The sequence below is a fragment of the Pelobates fuscus genome, chromosome 13, assembly GCF_036172605.1.
Source record: "Pelobates fuscus isolate aPelFus1 chromosome 13, aPelFus1.pri, whole genome shotgun sequence".
Lineage (NCBI taxonomy): Eukaryota > Metazoa > Chordata > Amphibia > Anura > Pelobatidae > Pelobates > Pelobates fuscus.
In genome coordinates, this window is record NC_086329.1 from 24,020,018 (window position 1) to 24,040,079 (window position 20,062).

At 38.7% G+C, this 20,062-nt stretch overlaps 1 protein-coding gene across 2 annotated transcripts in view; it reads right to left on the minus strand.

The window, feature by feature from the left end:
* The window catches only part of MIPOL1 (mirror-image polydactyly 1), a 300,629-nt gene that overhangs the window by 238,658 nt on the left and 41,909 nt on the right, over window positions 1-20,062 (minus strand). For both annotated transcript variants that reach the window (XM_063439494.1, XM_063439495.1), the window contains one exon: window positions 18,354-18,449. The gene's annotated coding sequence lies outside the window, so the exon portion shown is untranslated. The remainder of the gene's footprint in view (window positions 1-18,353; window positions 18,450-20,062) is intronic.

A 20,062-nucleotide genomic window follows, 5' to 3' on the forward strand; every position in this document is an offset into this window, starting at 1 on the left:
TTGTCACTGCGGATGTCTCATCCCTCTACTCAATTATTCCACATCAGAAAGGCATTGAGTCCGTTAAGTATTTCTTGTCCACCTCCAACTTATCTCCTAATCATCAAGCCTTCATTTTAGAGGGCATTCATCTTATATTAACCAATAATTATTTTCACTATATGGATTCATTTTATCTACAGACCCTCGGAACGGCGATGGGGACTAGATTCGCACCCAGCTATGCAAATTTATTCATGTCCCATTGGGAAGAGTCCTTTATATATGGGGAACATAGCTGGGTGCAGAATCTGGTCACCTATCGCCGTTATATTGACGATTTGTTTTGGATTTGGAGAGGTTCTAGGGAGGATCTCGTTTCATTTCTGTCGTATTTGAATTCGAACTCCTGGGGTGTTAGACTTACCATGGACTATAGTGACATAGTGTTAGACTTACCATGGACCAGTCAATTATTTGGACCTACGTATTTTTATTTCTAACAGTAAGATCTGCACCGAAACCTTCTTCAAGAAGGTGGATGTTAACAGTTTTATTTTTTATGATAGCTGCCACTATGGTCCCTGGTTGGACAACATCCCCAAAGGACAAATGATGAGGATGAAGAGAAACTGCACCAATATAGATTCTTATGAATCCCAGGTACACAAACTAATGAATGACTTCACAGTCAAAAACTATCCAAAAGCAGTATTGGACAAAGCATATAAAGAAACAAGCATTATAAATAGGGAAGATCTTCTAAGGAACAAAAGAAAGCGGAATAAAGGTAGCGAAAATAGGACTAATGAGGTCCCACTTATTTTTGACTATTCAGGGAAAAGTAAAGAATTGAAGAATATCGTGAACAAATATTGGTTTATTCTACAGGAGGATCCTCTTTTAAATCAGATAGTCCCTAAAAATACAAAGATTATATATAGAGGGACACCCAGTATTAAAAATCACCTCGTGAGAAGTAGTTTTAAACAGGGTAATCAAATCAAAACTTTTCTAAATCAAGATGTAGGGTTTTTTCAATGTGGATATTGTCTAGCATGTAGGACCACAGGAGCATCTAAATGTGTGAAAAAAGAATTAAGAGGGGGGGGGGGGGGGAACACAAAACAGACATATCAAGTCAAACAGTTAATAACTTGCCACACCATCAATTGTGTCTATGTCCTTACATGTATGTGGGGTAAACTACTAGACAGATACATATCCGCAATGAGGAACATTTACGTAATATTAAAAGGGGCTTCAAGGAGCACCCTTTGTCTTAGCATTTTATACACAAGCATCAAGGAGATGTCACAAAACTTCAGTTTATTGGGATTGAAAGAGTTAATAGGAATTGGAGGAGGGAGGATTTGGATAATAAATTGGCAAAACAAGAGATGAGGTGGGTGTTTAATTTGAAGTCATTATTCCCTAAAGGTCTAAATGGGGACTTTGAGATCTGCCATTTCCTATAATTGATCATTGGGTCTTGAAGCCTGTTATGTCTTTTTATTATGATGCCTAACATTTTTTCTCTCCTTTTTCTCTAGAAGAAAAGTTGTTAATATTTGTATATTTTTTACAGCATTGTTAGATGTGTACATAGTGTGTGTCTCGTAGAAATTGAGTTTTGAATATGATGTACTATATCTAAGCATATCCACTACTGCCATTGCTATAGCACTCCTCTAGTAAGAAAACTATCTGAAATGATATAATACAGTATGGAATGTGATTGTATTTATTGTTTTCTCCATTATTTGTATCTTAGCAGGATTTCTCTTATTGATCTGAAACAATTAGATTTTAGATTTATTATCATTTTAGGATAAATATAGACCCTTATGTTGCATTGGGTCATTAAACCATATGTAATAATAATGTATGATAGTATGGAGGTGAATATCCCTTTAAATTTTACAATTCAGCAATACTTATTTTTTAACTGTAATACAGAGATATCCCTGATAATTAATATGTAGCTGTTTACATTTGGATCTCTAAGTGAAGTCTCTGCTTATATAAGCTGCATACTTAATTTATCCTGTATTTTATGATATCATTTTTTAATATTTCTGTATCAATACAGTCTTAATACACGTGATCGGGACGGAGGAAACCAGGAAGTGACTTTGTTTTTGCTGTTTACATGCTTTTATGTGGGTAGCTATGCCAGCATAACCCACCATTCGCAAAGTAAGAGTTTTTAACCGTTGTTTTTTTAATAAATTGTCTTTGATACTATTTAATTGGAGTTCCTGCCTCTCTCTGTCCTATATTGCACAGCTTTACCAGTTTCCAGTGAGCATACCACTTGGAGTTCTATCAGTGTGGGAATCTTCCCTCTCAAGTGGAGCATTGCAAACCCAGAGCCAGGGGTGATAGGGCTCTGGTAAATGTGAGTTTTTCCCCATATCCTCCTATACATATTTTGTTTTGGTTTAGATGGTCTTCACTATTCTTTGTCATTCTATATTTACAGATCAGTTTAGCGCGCTTTTTTGGTAACTATTTGTCTATATTCTGTGTATACTTTTGTATCACTGGGATTGAGTGCTGCCATACTGTATGTTTTATATCCTATAGCGCTGACACACTGTTGGTCTATTAACCCCTTAAGACCGCAGCCAAATGTACAAGTTGTGATCCAAAAAAAACGTAAACAAAACCTGGCATTTGCGCTATATGTCTGTCCAACCGTAATTCAACTCTTTCATATTACATGCACCCACACTTATTATATATCATTTTATTCAGGGGAAACAGGGCTTTCGTTTAACATCAAATATTTAGGCATGGAACATAATTTAATATGAAAAATATATAATAAAAAAAAAAAATGGGAGAAAATAAGAATTTTTTTAATTGTTTTAGTTCTACGTGACATTTTAACTGTGAATGACAAAATACTGTTTGCTTTTACTGCAATACAATACACATATTTGTATTCAGCGATGTCTCACGTGTAAAACAGTACCCCCTATGTACAGGTTTTATGGTGTTTTGGGAAGTTACAGGGTCAAATATAGGGTGTTACATATTTCAGTTTTTTCACATTGAAATTCGCCAGATTGGTTATGTTGCCTTTGAGACCATATGGTAGCCCAGGAATAAGAATTACCCCCATGATGGCATACCATTTGCAAAATTAGACAACCCAAGGTATTGCAAATTGAGTATTTCCAGTCTTTTTTAGTAGCCACTTGGTCACAAACACTGGCCAAAGTTAGTGTTAATACCGTATTTATCGGCGTATAACACGCTCCGGCGTATAACACGCACCTCATTTTCAGAAGGAAATTCCAGGAAATGTCCACCCCTCCCATAGTATTCCCCCCCCTCATCCCATAGTGGCCCCCTCCCCATAGTATTCCTTCTCCCCCCCTCCCCATAGTATTCCTTCTCCCCCCCTCCCCATAGTATTCCTTCTCCCCCCCTCCCAATAGTATTCCTTCTCCCCCCCTCCCAATAGTATTCCTTCTCCCCCCTCCCATAGTGTACTTTCCCTCTTGTCCCATAATTACTTACCTGTCTTGAAGCGTGGGCCGGCTTCACAGCGCGCACCGCGGTACTGGAACTTAAATTTCAAGTTCCGGTTTCCGGCGGGACTGAAAGGAAGTGTGCACACAATAGTGTGCACACTTCCTTTCAGTCCCGCCGGAGACCGGAACCTGAAATTTAAGTTCCAGTACCGGCGGGACTGAAAGGAAGTGTGCACACAATAGTGTGCACACTTCCTTTCAGTCCCGCCGGAAACCGGAACCTGAAATTTAAGTTCCAGTACCGCGGTGCGCGCTGAACACCGGCCCACGCTTCAAGACAGGTAAGTTATTATGGGATATCGGCGTATAACACGCACCCATGATTTTCCCCCTATTTTCAGGGAGAAAAAGTGCGTGTTATACGCCGATAAATACGGTATTTGAAAATGCAAAAAACTAATTTGAACGCAAATTTTGGCCAGTGTTTGTGACTAAGTGGCTACTAAAAAAAACTGAACATACCCTATTTGCAATACCCTGGGTTGTCTACTATTGCAAATGGTATGCCATCATGGGGATCATTTTCATTCCTGGGCTACCATACGGTCTCAAAGGCAACCTGGCGAATTTAAAGTGAAAAAACTGAAACGCAAACCTTATATTTGACTCTGTAACTTTTGAAAACACCATAAAACCTGTAATTGAGGGGTACTGTTATACTCAGGAGACTTCGCTGAACACAAATATTAGTGTTTCAAAACAGTAAAACGTATCACAACAATTATATCGTCCGTGTAAGTGCTTGTGTGTGAAAAATGCAAAAAATGTCACTGTCACTGACGATATCGTCGTTGTAATATATTTTACTGTTTTGAAACACTAATATTTGTGTTCAGCGAAGTCTTCCGAGTAAAACAGTACCCCCCCCATGTACAGGTTTTATGGTGTCTTGGAAAGTTACAGGGTTAAATATAGTGCTAGAAAATTTAATTCCCTGAACTTTCGGCCTGGGTTGTCAGGCAGGTCCTGCAAATTGTAATTAATGAAATGACCTAATTACGTAAAATTATTACATAAATATATACGTAGAATTATTATATATATATGTGTGTGTATATATATATATGTGTGTATATATATATTTTTTATTAGTTTTATTTATATATAGGTATATATATATATATATATAGTGATATATACGTATAAAGTTATGTATATAGATATATATATTATTTCGTTCTACATGTATTTTGATATCTATATATATTAATTTTAAAATACAGTTAGAACGAAATGACGCATGTTTATATATTTTTTATCTATTTATTTTTTATTATTTTTTTAATTTAATTTTTTAACATACCGTATATACTCGAGTATAAGCCGACCCGAATATAAGCCGAGGCCCCTAATTTTACCCCAAAAAACTGGGAAAACGTATTGACTCGAGTATAAGACTAGGGTGAGAAATGCAGCAGCTACTGGTAAATTTCTAAATAAAATTAGATCCTAAAAAAAATATATTAATTGAATATTTATTTACAGTGTGTGTATAATGAGTGCAGTGTGTGTGTATGTATGAGTGCAGTGTGTGTGTATGTATGAGTGCAGTGTGTGTGTATGTATGAGTGCAGTGTGTGTGTGTATGAGTGCAGTGTGCGTATGAGTGCAGTGTGCGTATGAGTGCAGTGTGTGTGTATGAGTGCAGTGTGTGTGTGTATGAATGCAGTGTGTGTGTGTTGCAGAGCCTTGGTGGGGGGTGGGCAATGTTTTTTTAAATTTTTTTATTATTTGAATTTTTTTTATTATTATTATTTATTATTTTTTTATTTAATTTTATTATTAGTATTTTAGTATTATTAATTATTTTTTTTATTTAATTTAATTATTATTATTTTAGTATTATTTAATTATTATTATTAATTATTTTTTTTTCGTCCCCCCTCCCTGCTTGATACATAGCAGGGAGGGGGGCTCCTTCCCTGGTGGTCCAGCATTGGCAGTTCAGTGGGGGGGAGAAGGGGCTGGCAGAGCTGTAACTTACCTTTCCTGCAGCTCCTGTCAGCTCTCTCCTCCTCCGCGCCGGACGGCGCGGAGGAGGAGAGAGCTGACAGGAGCTGCAGGAAAGGTAAGTTACAGCTCTGCCAGCCCCCTCTCCCCCAGTCTGTATTATGGCAATGCAAATTGCCATAATACAGACTCTGACTCGAGTATAAGCCGAGTTGGGGTTTTTTAGCACACAAAATGTGCTAAAAAACTCGGCTTATACTCGAGTATATACGGTATTTATATATTTATTTTTTATTATATATAAATATATATAATGAAAATTATATATATTTAATCAATATCATTTTACGTGTATTTTGATATTAATATATATATATATATAATTATGTATATATTAATATTAAAATACACGTAGACAGTGTATGTTTATTTATGTGTATATATGTGTATATATATACTTAGATCATATATATATATAATAAATAAATATATGATCTAAGTATATATTGTTTAATTTTACACTTATTTAACATGTTTAATTTTATTTTCAGGCAGCAGGGGGAGTACCTGTCATTACAGGCACTCCCCCTGCTGGCATTGACATGCACGGCTATGCCGTCCATGCGATCGTGGGGTCCTCGCAAGGACCTCGCGATCACATGGCCCTGGGGGGCCAAAGAGGACAGAGGGAGACTCCCTGGGCTCCCAGGTAAGTCCCCCATACCGCGATCGCCGGCGTGGGATCGCCGGCGACCGAGTAAGTACATTAGATCGCAGGACGTTCTATGCCGTCCTGGGGCGTTTAGAGCCACCAAAATAAGGACGGCATAGAACGTCCTGCGGTCTTAAGGGGTTAAAGAAATATAATAATAATAATAAACAAAAACATGGATCTGATTGGCAGGAGAAGTCATTCAGCAGTACCTAGCAGCCAAAATACCAGCCATGCTCAGTTGTACATGTAACACTGCAAGGTAGGATATTGGGACCATCTTTTGGTTTTATGTCAAATAACTTTCAAGCAGTTTGATTTAAATCAGAGGTCCCTCATGCACCCAGAGCCTCGCTTGCTGTATTGCTAATGTAGAATTTACACTTTCGCATTAGCAATGCCTTTTTTGTTCAGGGCTGAGGGCATCAGCTGGCCAGGGCTGGACTGGGAACAAAAAGCAGCCCTGGAAAGAAAGTTCTATACCAGCCCAATAATGCGTTGCACCGGCATAGGGTGTAGATATAGAGACGGAAAAGATAACTGGAAATTAAAAACTAAAAACTATTACTCTAACATAAAAAGAAGGACTTATAGAGCGGATTTAGTTTAAGCAGACGTGCATTTGCATGTAATCAATGTTTCAGTCCAACTACCTTGACATATTAAGAAAAGTTTGGTAATGGGACTGGAATGGTCAATGTATGCTGTTGCACAGCTGTAAAAAAATAAAAAATTAAATAAAAAATGTTTAAGTGACATTATCTTGTTTATTTTAAAGTCCTATGAGAGTGCTCTTCACTTTGGTTGAGATCAAACTTTAATGATTTCAGCCAATCCAATTCTTTCCTATAATGTGTATGTATAGCAAAACGCTGGGCCGCGCCAATCGGCTTCTCCTCATAGAGATGTATTGAGTCTGAAAAGACAGCATTAACAGTGCTCAGCTTGCTGTAGTGGTTTTGGTGACTATAGTGTCCCTTTAATAAAACGTCTCTCTCACATGTAAATCAACTATGGGAGAGCAGGAGACACAGGTTTAGATTAATTCCCCTCCCTCCCCTCCCCCCCCCCACAAAACAAAAATAAAAAATTGTGTATCTTTGTAGTAGACAAGTATTTGCATTTTGTTGACTGCAAAGATAAAATTAATGTGAATGCTCTCAGGAGTTATTTACTAAAATGAGAATTTCAAATTTAAGGTCAAAATGGAAAAATTCTCAGCTCTGCTTCGAGTTTAGCTACTTTGGCCGTTAGTGACTCGCCCTGTAAATGGAAAGCCTTAGTACAAGAGCACAGAGCAGATTGTTAGCTATTGACCGTGTCAATATTTTCTCCAATTTTTTTTGCCCTGAAACTCTACAGTATTATCAGTATATTAATGAATCCAAGGCTAAATAAATAGAAAACTGCATTTGGAAGAAACAAGAAGTACAGGTTTGTGTTGGGGGACAATCCCAAATACTGGTTATCACATTGGCCTGTTGCTGCCCTGAGCGTCAGGTTTTTAATACAGCCCGTAAGCATTATTCCGGCTGTTTGACTAAGGAATTAAAGGTGTTGAAAGTACATTTGTACAGTACGCATGTACAGAGTGCATATATTTACATATCATTGTCACAGCTGGGTGAATATAAGGAACATGAGGTATGAATACAATATTCATAATTTCACAAAATCTTAATACCTAAACAATGGGGTTTATTCAATAAAAAAGGAAATTATGAACAAAAAGAGAAAGCATATTGGGAATTTCAATCAATAGCAGATCTGGAAAATTAGCGGAGTTCAAAAATGATTTACTTTGGGTATTTTGCTAGAAATTTGCAATACCTTAGTCTGTACAATATCAGGTCCAATATAATACCAGTACAGAAATAATTTTATTCTTACCCATGACTTGCTTGCTTGAGAATAACGGCAGACAATCAAATTTAAAACAAAGCTACTACTTGATTTTTACAGTACTACATATTTAATGGGTCATTTATGGTTTGTTATTTAACCATACAACTGCATCCAAATTGCAACAATTAATATGAATGTGAAAAATGAAAGACAAAAGATGCCTTTGACACCGAGAGAACTTACCGTATGTATTGTTTGATAAATGTTTAGAATTTTCAAGAGAATTCATAACCTTTTGCAGAAATCAAGGTTTTCTTATTTTTATCCATTTGCTTACTTATAACTATATTTGTCATGGACCCAGTGTTGCAGGGCAGGGGTCATCTTGATTGGGTGGCGATTTTACAAGGGGCATTTGCTGTGTTCATAAAAAAGTCTGTTTGAATTATATTAATGGGGCACGTTGGTCTAGACTCTAGTAGAAAACAGAGACTTTTGTATTCCATCCACATGTTTTGTTCAGTGATATGGACAAAATGGTGCTGAGTATTTGTTTGTTTTGGTAAGGCTGAGGGTTGTTTTCAGCAAGAAAAGCAAGGAGTTCTGAGAAGAGGACTTCATAGGGAACTGTATTTACTGTTAATACACTATTGAATGCCAATGGCCCTCTTTTGGGATAAAGATCACTGCACGTCTGCAATAAAGGGAGTTCTGATTAACCCCTACATGTAGTCTTGTTTCATGTTATGGGGTAAAGGCTATAAAATCACGGCTATAAACCACTCGCTACATTTCACCACCGAATGCTGGTCAGATCACTTCGTGAGGGACATCTGAGCACTACCAAGGGCACCAAGTACTTGAACTCAGCAAGACGATACCGAATGGTCCAGACGTAGCTAAGAAAGCCGAGGAGTAATGGAGGTGCTCAGCCAGAGTACCCGCATCGTCGTTACAACTGGAGGCAAGCGGTGGGATTGCTTCCTGGCTATAAGGAGTATCCTAACCACCACCAGGACTCTGAACAACCTGTGAAGAACCAGAAGTGGATAGCCCAGCAGTACACCGATTTGAAGCGTGCTAACCTGACTTGATGGAAGCCCGAGGTATTGTAGCCAGCAATCTGACCAAAAACAGTCTTAATTGAGATTCTCATGCAGGATGAACAATCAGGCGAGAATGGAGTGATTGACCCAGAGGTTTATTAATTTGATCGGCAGATGCAAAAGTGGCTGCGCTACTACCCTTTGAAGCCTTTGAAGCAGCAATCTGGGAGACCATTGTGGATGTGTCAAGGACCCTGGGGCCAGCTGTGTATTTACAGCGAGGCTGACAAGGGCTCTACTTTCAGGGGGGTGGCAAAAAAGATGCCCCCCAAACCCCCATACAGATGCCTTGCCAGCCTCTTGTCCTTGGAGGCCCAGGAGCTGGCCACCTTGGGCCTCCCAAGTCTGGCATCTGCTTGGGATGTTGCGAACAGCAAGAAAAGACTCTCCCCTGAGCTCTTCCTGCTCAGCTCCCTCGCGCGCACCGCAGTGATGCCGGAGCAGGAATATGACGTCACTCTACCCCCGGCCCATGCGTGTGTCCATCAGTGAATGTGTGTGTCAGTCAGTGAATGTGAGTGAGTGTGTGTGTTGGTTAAACAGTGTGTGTGCCAATGACTGTGTATTTGTCAGTGAGTGTATGCATCAGTGAGGGAGTGTGTCTGCAAGGAAAAGAGTGTGTTGGATTTAAAAAGGAAGATAAATTTAGATTGGGGGGGGGGGGGGAGGTGCCCGAGTTTTGTCATGCCTAGGGCAGCACAAAACCAAAATACACCACTGCCTGGAGCGGCAGTCGGGGAGAAGTGAGAGGCACAAAGCATGGTGCATGGAGAAACCAAGACATAAGAGGAGGAGAGAAACCAGCTGTCTTAGAATACGTTTAAGACTGTCGAATATGTGGAGAGGGATATTAACGGAAATCTACGTAATTTCGAAAGGCAATGTGGGTTATAACAGTTGCAGAAAATGGATTGGCAGCCGAGGCTTACCAAACGGTCTCGGATGAGGAGTGTCACGACTATGATCGGGTGAAAGAAAGGTTCTATGCCAGGTATGACATCACCCCAGAGTCATATCGCCAACAATTTCAGGATCTGAGAAAGACTGAAAAGCAAATCTTCAGAGAGTAAGAGAACCATATGCAGCAGGCGGTTAAGAGTTGGATGCAGGAGTACCAGGTAACTACTGTGTCTGAGGCGATTCAAGTAATTCTACTTGAACAATTCCTCAACTGTGCTCCTCCAGGATTGGGTTTGGGATTGCCGTCCCCGATCCAACCAAAAAGCAACCAACTTGGTGGATGAGTATCAGGACACCCGACTGTCCTTCTCTATAGCCGTTCAGCCAATCAGCTGACCCATATCATCTCCCGCAAGGGTTGTACCTGCTCCTAAGAGAAATGTCAGCATCGGACCAAGTCAGAGACGCCCTCCAGCCCACACTCTTCTGCCCAGGCACACCGGACCCTTATGCTACGAATGTGGCCAGACTGGCATCACTGGTACTACCACCCAGCCGAGCCAGGTTTCAGCTCACTGTTATTCGGAGGTCTGGGGAAGCGGTATCGCTAACAAGGAGTCAAGGTGTCTCTAGGAGGACTGGGGAGTATTTCACGAGGAAGACCCGGTACAAGCAGCGACTAGCAACAACCGATACCATCATCAGCAGGCCCTTACGGGTGAATGGGCGTGCCTCCCAAGGATTATGGGACAACAGAGCTATAATTACCCCATTTCAACAAAGCAAGTGTGCCGACGTAACTGAGGTATGCCCTGTTGGGTTCTATGATTACAGCACGGGGTGAAGAAAATGGCATAGACCACTGCAAGGCCATTTTAATCCAGATTGATTAGATAACTCAGTAACTCAGTAGTTTGTTCACAACACTGTGAAGAGCACCCACATGAAATTCAAAATAGTCAAACTGGAAACCAATTTGCAATTCCTTTGTTGATTCATTATAATGCCCAGTTTAGTTAATAAACCTCTGTGTCCTTCCCATTCATGTACGTTTGATGAAACCTTGAGATTTGCCCTGCTGGAAAAGTCCACTGCACTAACAGAGAAAGGACAACAGTAGGCTAAGAAGGTCAAGACCACAGGTCTGCTATAGGTGGAAATAATATTAATTATTAGGTCATAACGTGTGTGCAAATACTAATTCTCCTTATGCGTTACGCAATGGTGGAGGATTTGACATATGAATTTTCCTTAGAGCCCTAGAAATGCTAGTCCACATCTGTTGCAAAAATTTACACTGGTTCAGACACCTGCAAAATTCTTTTGTATTTAATGCCTGTTTTGTTTAGTCAGAATAAAGATTTTATGGCACCGAGTAGATATTGGGACAGAGCATGCTGATCCTGGTGTTTACAATGTCATTTAACAAACCCTATGTCATTTTTACAGGAACCTTTTTAGCCACTGTACTGCAGTATAATTAGGACATCCAGACACCTCTCAGCTGTGTGAATCCCCCTGGGTGGTCGCAACACTGCGCTGACCTCATCACATGTAGGCGACGAATACGAGAAGAACAAACACTTAGCTGTGTGAGGGCTGAAAAGCCACGGGGCCTGCAGTGTTTAAACCATAGTCGAACTTGCTCGTACTGGGACACACAGTGGGAAGCAGCAATTTTAGAGGAGTTCACCGACAGTGCACATAGTACACGTGTGTAGAAATAAGGTAACCGTACAAGTCAATAGACGTAAAAACGTGGTTAAGGGATTTCTTAAGCACTTCTATTTTCACTTATTTCCAAAAACATTGAACAGATTAAATGGAGCTGCATGGGAGAGAGACAACTCATGCAAACATTGTGGTTAATTCACCAAACTTAAAAATGCCAACCGAGTAAAACCAAGTTCGGTTTCAATTTCTGAACATCCAGTCGAACACCCTGCCAAATCATGGTCTTTCACCATAATGAATTTATGACATTAATATAAACACAGATTATTATTTTTTTTTTTTTTTTTTTGTATTATATTACTGTAATAATGCAAACAAAAAATCAGAGTGCCACACCAAATTTTAAAAAAGTAATAAATATTTTGGGTGGTTCTGGATATCTGTGGGTCTTGTAATTTAAATTTGTAGAGTGTGAGGGAGGTTGCCGTCAATTCCCACCTGTAATGGGGTGTACAAGTGGTTCACTACGGAAAGGGTTAATTTGCAGTAACTGGGGCTTAACCCCTTAAGGACCAAACTTCTGGAATAAAAGGGAATCATGACATGTCACACATGTCATGTGTCCTTAAGGGGTTAAGGGGCACACCTACACAGGCGGTTCATTAAGTGAATCCTATGCAGAACAGTTGCAGCTCTCAGGAGCTGAGGATTCCGGTGTATATGACAGAGATGTTTAATTTGCTTTGTATAAAAAGGGTTGTCCTGTACAGAAAATGCATACTCTGCTGGTGTTTCATCCAACAAGATCCAATCCGTAACACCCCCTCAAGAGTAAAACTTAATATCTTGTCAAGGTGACACAGGATGGCACCAGAGAGAAAGCAAGCCAGGGGGACCAAGTGACTGCAAGGTTTCCCAAGTGTCATGTTTTGTACATACCAAGTTCTTTATCATAGATCAAAAAATGGATCACATACAGACTTTGCATCCTGACTCCAATCATGCCGGTCACTATCGCCTTCCAATATATGTGGATTTACCCTCATGTTAGACACCCACTGCTGGTTCTTTACCTAGATGTATTTCCATCAGTGCAAATTTTATTAATTGAAAATCTATTAATATTATCCAAATTGGGTGCTGTGTCCCACTCCCTCCAGGCACAATCACCCTATTGATATTATTCAAACGTTTTGATTGAAAGAAAGTGAGGGAAGTACTCAGAATGCCTGTAGCAGAGAACGCGTGATTTCAGTCCAATGCTCAGGCTTTACAGATTTAATATCTCCGCGAGATTCCCACACCATGAGCTCACAATTAACGGTAACCCGAATTAACATATGTATATACAGTGCTATTTTCCAACTTCAAATTTTTGGCACACCTACCACCAATTTTCTGGCTAACATGATAATCAAATGATTCTAACAAATAAGGAAGAGGAGTGACTGCAGTTTGCATTTAAGATTTTTTTTTTTTTTTAAGTTCGTTCAAATATTGCTCTATTATTTGCAATGAAAAGCAAAATAAACAGCAGGCATGTCAGCCTAATGTAAGTAAAGCATATTAGAACATTGATTCACAAGTTTGTTTTAACATCACAAGCACATTCTACTTAATCTACTTGGTGGAGGAAAGTTAACATTTTACTTCTGACTCGAGTAAGTGTATAGGATTTCCCAGCACTTTTTGAGAGACAGGGAGATGCCCCTCAACACCTTTCTCTTGTAGATGTTTCACTGCAATTTCAATCCTCTTGATATAGGAAGATTTGGAGATTCACAAGCTATTATCTCGCATTCATTTCCATTGCAGCAACTGACAAATCTTGAGTATCACATAACCATCAGCAGCAACTTCTCATTAAAATAAATGATAATATGAATGATTCTTACATATTTTGGATTTCCAAAAATGAGCAGCTACTCACAGATACATTTGAAAATGGTTTCATATACCAGAACCCAGGTGCACACTGTAGTTTGTAACGATTTATGATAACGAGACAATGGTCTCAGTTCTAGACAAAATACCAGCAATTACTCTTGGAACTGACGGGGAATATAGATTTTTTTTCCCCCCCATTTCTAAATCTTGTAAATGTGCATCTCTCAAACAAGGTCAATGTGCGTGGTTGCTATTCTGGAGTCTGGAGTGTACTCTAACTCCACATTCTAAAGCGGTCTTACACAGAAGAAGGACAATGGTTCACAAATACCTTGCAGTGAAAGCTAATAATACATCCCTTAATTAGATGAATTAATCTTACAGTAATTGTTTATGGCTACGGTAACAAGACCCTGAGAAGATAAAAGGAAAATAGAAAGTCCCCAGAAATCATTACTGTTTGCAGCAGGTGCTATGGATCTAACAGTCAGATGGTTGGGACGGTGGTTTGCACAGGGTGGAGGCCAATTTCACAAACTACAGTAGCTCACCATTCCTAAGACTACAGATGTTTGAACTGGCACCTTCTTTAACAATCGATCCAAGACTTCACAGGTAAAACAAAGCCTGCTCTGGTTAAATAAACGTGAAGCGACACAATGAAATGCACCTAAGCTTCCCTTTTATTTATCTCGGTGAATTTACGAGACAAATGGATTTGAAAATATTTAGACTAGGACAACAAACCGCAGATCGGGTTAATTTATGAGTGTTGAGGGGAGGGACCTTCTTTGGCTTTCACACGTGGAACATTTATAAAATAGCTTTGGTTATTCATCAAGACCTAAAGACGGACATTTAAGGGGCTTAAATTCCAGGGTTTATCTCGATACGGATCTCGAGAGAGAAAAAAAAAAAGGCAAATATTACCACCCTTCTCATGGGAGCAAAAGTCTTTCCTTTGTGTGACTAGTGCACATTAATGTATTAAATGAAACACAACTGACCCGCCCATGTAAAAAAGCTGCCTTTAACAGGCTGCCCTTTTCTTTTATAAGGTAGTTGAGATATGGTAGATTGTATCAAGCAGGAACAATCTAGATTACTCACCTATAACTCTACAGGTGGTGAAAGAATAATGAAATAATACAATCTGCATTACATCTAGTACTAAAGAACACGCTCATTCCAGTGGACATGCTCTTAAATAAACAATACATATGTAGTCCACAAATACAGGTATAATAGTTCCCACAACGTAACTAAGCAAAGAAAAAGAAAGAAAAAAAAAAAAGAAAAAATACACACGCCATTCATATTTCACATTTTCTCTGGTATAACACATTCGGGCAACTAATCAGCATAGAATATTGGAGTCCGGGACGGAGGATTCAAATTGTAAATGAGGTCAGTTGAACCTTTACATTTTTTTAGATTATACTGCCACATCTAGCAGTTTTGTTCTCTTGTGATATGTTTTGTTTCCTAGATACACTACAATTTGAAGCAAATTTGGAAAGCTAAGGGAGCTGGACCACTCACGGTGAGCAGAAGATAGCCAGCAGCACACATTGCATGAATGTGTTTATAATGGAAGGCAGATAGAATCTCCCAATTAACGAATGATTATCCTTTGAGAAATCTACCCATGAAAATCTGTAGGTTTACGTAGCATAAAAGAATGGTAAGATTTGGAAGAAATAATGTGAGGCAAGTGTCTCTCTCTGAAATGTTCCTCTCTGTTTCAGTCTACACACATTCCACAATGTTATACAAAGTTATCACTGAACACACACACGATACAGGTGGAAATACAAGGTAATATTGAGGACATGAAAAGAGGATAGGAGATAGAACAGAATAAAACCCAGGCTCCATTCTCACCTGTCTGGCCTTGGTATCAGGATATTTTTTGGGGGAAATTGTGAGGTAATTTATGTGCAAACATCATCATGCCTATGATTTTACTACTCCTGCATGTTCCTCTGCTCCAGCTATGGACTTTCCAGAGTTTTACATTTCTAACGGAGTCCATGTAGATTACTCTTCTACAGCATGAATAACTTCTTGGGCTAGAATTCAGTTTTTTTTGGTTTCACCTAGAACAGGCGCAGTCAACCTTTGGCCCTTGAGAAGTTGTGGACTACATCCCCCAGAATGCTCTAATAGCCACATGGCTGGCAACGCATATGGGGAGATTTAGTCCACAACATCTGGAGTGTTGAAGGTTGCCCTAGAAGTTGCTACTACCTCTTTCAAATTGTGGATTTATATGTTATTCAGACTCACTTGTCCTCTAGCACTATGTGTACATATATTCTACCTATGTTTACCACTTCTTGGGAGATACTGTATTAGAAATAAACTTTTATATTTATATGTCACCAGATCTGCCCAGTTATCGACCCATTGTGCCGCCCCAATTGTCAGCTCCACCTTAACACTGAGGTTTCCTTCTCAACTCTCCTTAGCAACTACTATAGTTCCAGCAATGCCTAGGTCAGAAGAACAAGGTGGTGTGTAGACGCTCCTCTGCAAAAATACAAAATCTAATTTTCCAATAGACCATTTAAAAAAATTTTTTTTTTTTTTTTTAAATAACTGTAATGTAGCTCTTAGCCTTTGAATGTTAGGATAACTGGTTATGTTAACCACATTGTAACTGGCAAGTTTGATGTATATACAGGTGAAAGAGGAGCAATGATATGCATTTTAAAGACTGCAGCACTGTCAGGACCAATAAACGCACTAAAAAATAAAATGTGGACAATTATTGTGTACAGCTTCTAAAAAAAAAAAAAAAAAAAAAAAAAAAAAAAATCAGCAAATAATATTTTTAGATTTACACTGCTAAAAGAGACACAAAGAGTCCCCACTCAACACATTTAGTAGCTTTATAATAAAGTTCATATTAAAAGTTAAATAAATGCATTGACGGGTACATAGATATTTAATATTTGCACTAAAGGAGCTTCTGTAATGTAAATCGCCAAGCATCATAATCACTATGGCGAGCTGTAATAGTTATGTGTCTGTTATTTTGAATGGTTTGACTTCTTACTTGGGGGGTCTTCAGGGCACCACTCCCATCTCCACTACTAATGTCTGCTCAGGAGAGGCAACAGACGTTCCTGTTTAGGAACTTCCAGCTCTTTGCCATTATTAACGGAGACTGTGAGTGCTATTTTTTGTAAACCTATTCAGAGACTTGCAAAATGCACATTATAAAGGCAACTTTGTATATCTTGCAACAGGAATGAATATAAGTGGCAGTTACTTTATTTTACTGGAATTCTGGGATAGGGTTCTATGAGTGCCCACCGGGGGCACTATTTTTACGTAGTGATAGTGGTTTGTTATCCTTCACATTTTAAGGGTCTTCACTGCAGGATTGAGTCGAGGGTTCCCCCTAGAAGTCTGTTACCTATTATTTTACATTTCTTTTTGATTCATTAAACAGCGTTTGTGAGCATGCTTTGTACTGTATATATTATCTGTTCTAGTACTAAAGTGTGCATGGCCCTACTTTGTATTGTGGATTTTGTCTATGTTTGGGAGTGTGGGACCCTCCAGGAACCATTTGCACCTCTTGGTTTTATTTGAAGTATAGTAAAAGCTGCAGTCCGCTCTTCACTTGCTTGCTTCTTCAATTCATTTTTGTTTCCCACTTTAAAAAAGGCTGTTATTGGCTGTATGTGCATGTGAGAGTGATCGTCATTTCTTCCAAATCATAAAGAACCCCCCTTTCTCCTTATGTGCACAACTTCAAGTATATATTATGAATTTGAAGAGTGTTTCATATTACATTCCTTGCTGCAGACTGAACATTGTGTAACATAGCACAGGACAGAAATGTTCCTATAGCAAAGACTTCAGATTACACTCAACACATTGGTGAAAAGAGATCTTGCATAGGTTTTGATAAGCCATTTATTTATGAATGTAGTATCCATATCCTTGGGGTGATCACACTAGCTCTATATATCTATATTTCTTACACGTAAAGGAATACTACACTGTCCAAAGAAAAAAACAATAAAAAACAAAAAACAAATTTCTGTTGAGTAGATATACAGTCAATGAAAACATGCATGTATTTAATTTAGCTATCTTATTTATTGGGTGTATATATATCAAGAACAGCTTGCAACCAGGAAGTAACAGGACTTGTTTGCGTGAAAGCCAAGGGGGTGTAACAAGGTTCATGTATAAAAGTGTAAATTTCAATTGAATCATGTCCTTTTCTTGTATAATGATTTGAGGTGTGGAAGGGGGGAATGGGTGAAGGGGGAGACCCATACTCTTCACACAAAGCAATTCAGCTTTGTGTTAACTAAGGTTGTATGTGTTAACTAAGGTTGTATGATCCCAATCTGGGCTCTTGCAGAATATAACAATTGTTTCAAATCAAAAGGACAATTCTGACTAACCGGGTTATCTGCACATTAGGCATAATAGCCTCAGGAACTCTGCCACCCAGTTGGAAGGTCTCTGCGCCCAAATAGCAGTTTATAAAATATATCTGTTCTGTATATTGTGTTTAAAAAAGACTGTAGTGTGTAGAAATTTGAGACTTTATGCAACTGTGAAAGAAATGGCATTCCTATAGACAATAGATAATTAAGCCTACTGACTGCACATAAAAGATATAATTCTGCCCACTGAGAATTATTCCTTGTAACATAATCTTATAGTTTGTACACACATTCAACCTGGAAATACTGCTGATAAAATGATCTACTAAATAATCCTGACCTTAAACTGGTAACACGATATTGGATGTCTTCTGTCACCCCTCCAGTTCTCATTAATGTGGCACCATTGTACTTCACGCTTCTTCGGATAAATTCACTGAAAAATAAAATTTGGTGGGGGAGAGCGTTACACCTTCAGGTTTTAAAACATCAGCTTGCACAGCTCGATGGTACAGTACCAGCTAGCCACTACTTTAGGTGACAAATTCTTACGGCAACACTATCTTAAAAACATCTACCCACTTTTTAAATTAAGTGGCCTAAATATGCTCAGCATGTGACAGAATTCAAAGGAAAAGTAAACCGGTTCAATAATACAGGTCACAAAATAAAACGTTAATAAAAATCTAAATGTGCACACGAGATAGAATAAATTTGATTAGTGTCTACCGGAAATCAACCAACAATGTTGGTGTTCCAGACAAGAAGAAAACCAACAACAGTACCAAGAGGAGACTCCGTGGATCTCCAGGGGCCTAACCCCAAGACACTAATGAAAAAACAGAAAAAACACAAAATACTAGTCACAGTGCCAAAAGGTACAAGTGGCTAGCTGTGTTGCCTGGAAATATACAGTAGTCTTGAAAAAGTATACTGTATACAATAAATGTAAGAATCAAGGAATCCAGGTACAGCGTGAAAAGATTCACACGAGATAGACAAGGAAAACCAATGTAAGGAAAAAGAGGCTACTTAACACTTATTAAGTAAAAAATAATCCTACCAATTTGATGTATACTCCAAACATATGATTGGCATTGCAAGTGTATGCAAACGACATTACCCATGATGCCCACCCAGCATAGGGGGCCTCACTAGGGGTAAAAACAAAACAAAAAACACAATGCAAAAAGAATCCATTATTTGTAGAAAACCACCTACTTTTGACTAGAAAGAAAGAAAAAATAATAATGAATACCTCCAATTTCTTAGCCCCATGAAGTTCTACAGATGTAAGACGCTCAGACTAAGGTTCACAATTATTGACAATAACCTATTAATACTAAGTAAATGAAAGTACAAAAAATATTTTTTTTAAAGTAATGAATTCTGTAACATTTTTATGTGACATATCACTAAAACATCAAACTAGTCAATGACTTTTTTTTTTTTTAATGTTGGCTCAAAAAATGTTGAAATACACATCTACGTTATTGCATAAATTTTGGAAAGTCCATAAACTTTTCATTTTGATATTCATTTTCTAGCGGAACATTGAAGCTTTAAACAAATAAGCTGCTGCCTAAACATGCCACTATCAGCATTCTACGCCTCTCCAGCTCACTATCTCCCTCGCCATTTACTCAGCTAATGAATGGCAGCAATTAGTGAAATGTAATCCTATCGCACAATCATTTTAATGCTTTTAGCACTCAGAAAAGTAAACACCAAATTAATACTGCTCAAGCCATCTCAGATCCTCGTTAGCAGCAAGCAATTATAGTTCAGCTCCTCAGGTGTAATTAAATGATTGCAATGATTTAGTTCCATAAATGCAAGTTAATTCATAAGCAAGCAACAAATATACTGGGAGTAATTATCGGAAAAGACGAGGCATAAGCGGCTGCGTACCTGGAGGAGAAGGGAGGCGATGCCCCCTCCTGCCCAAACAGGGGAAAGTGAACAGGGACCTTTTCAATTTACATATTAACCCTGTTTGCGTGGGATGCAGTTGCAATTAGTGCAGTGGCACTTGACAAAAGATGCACA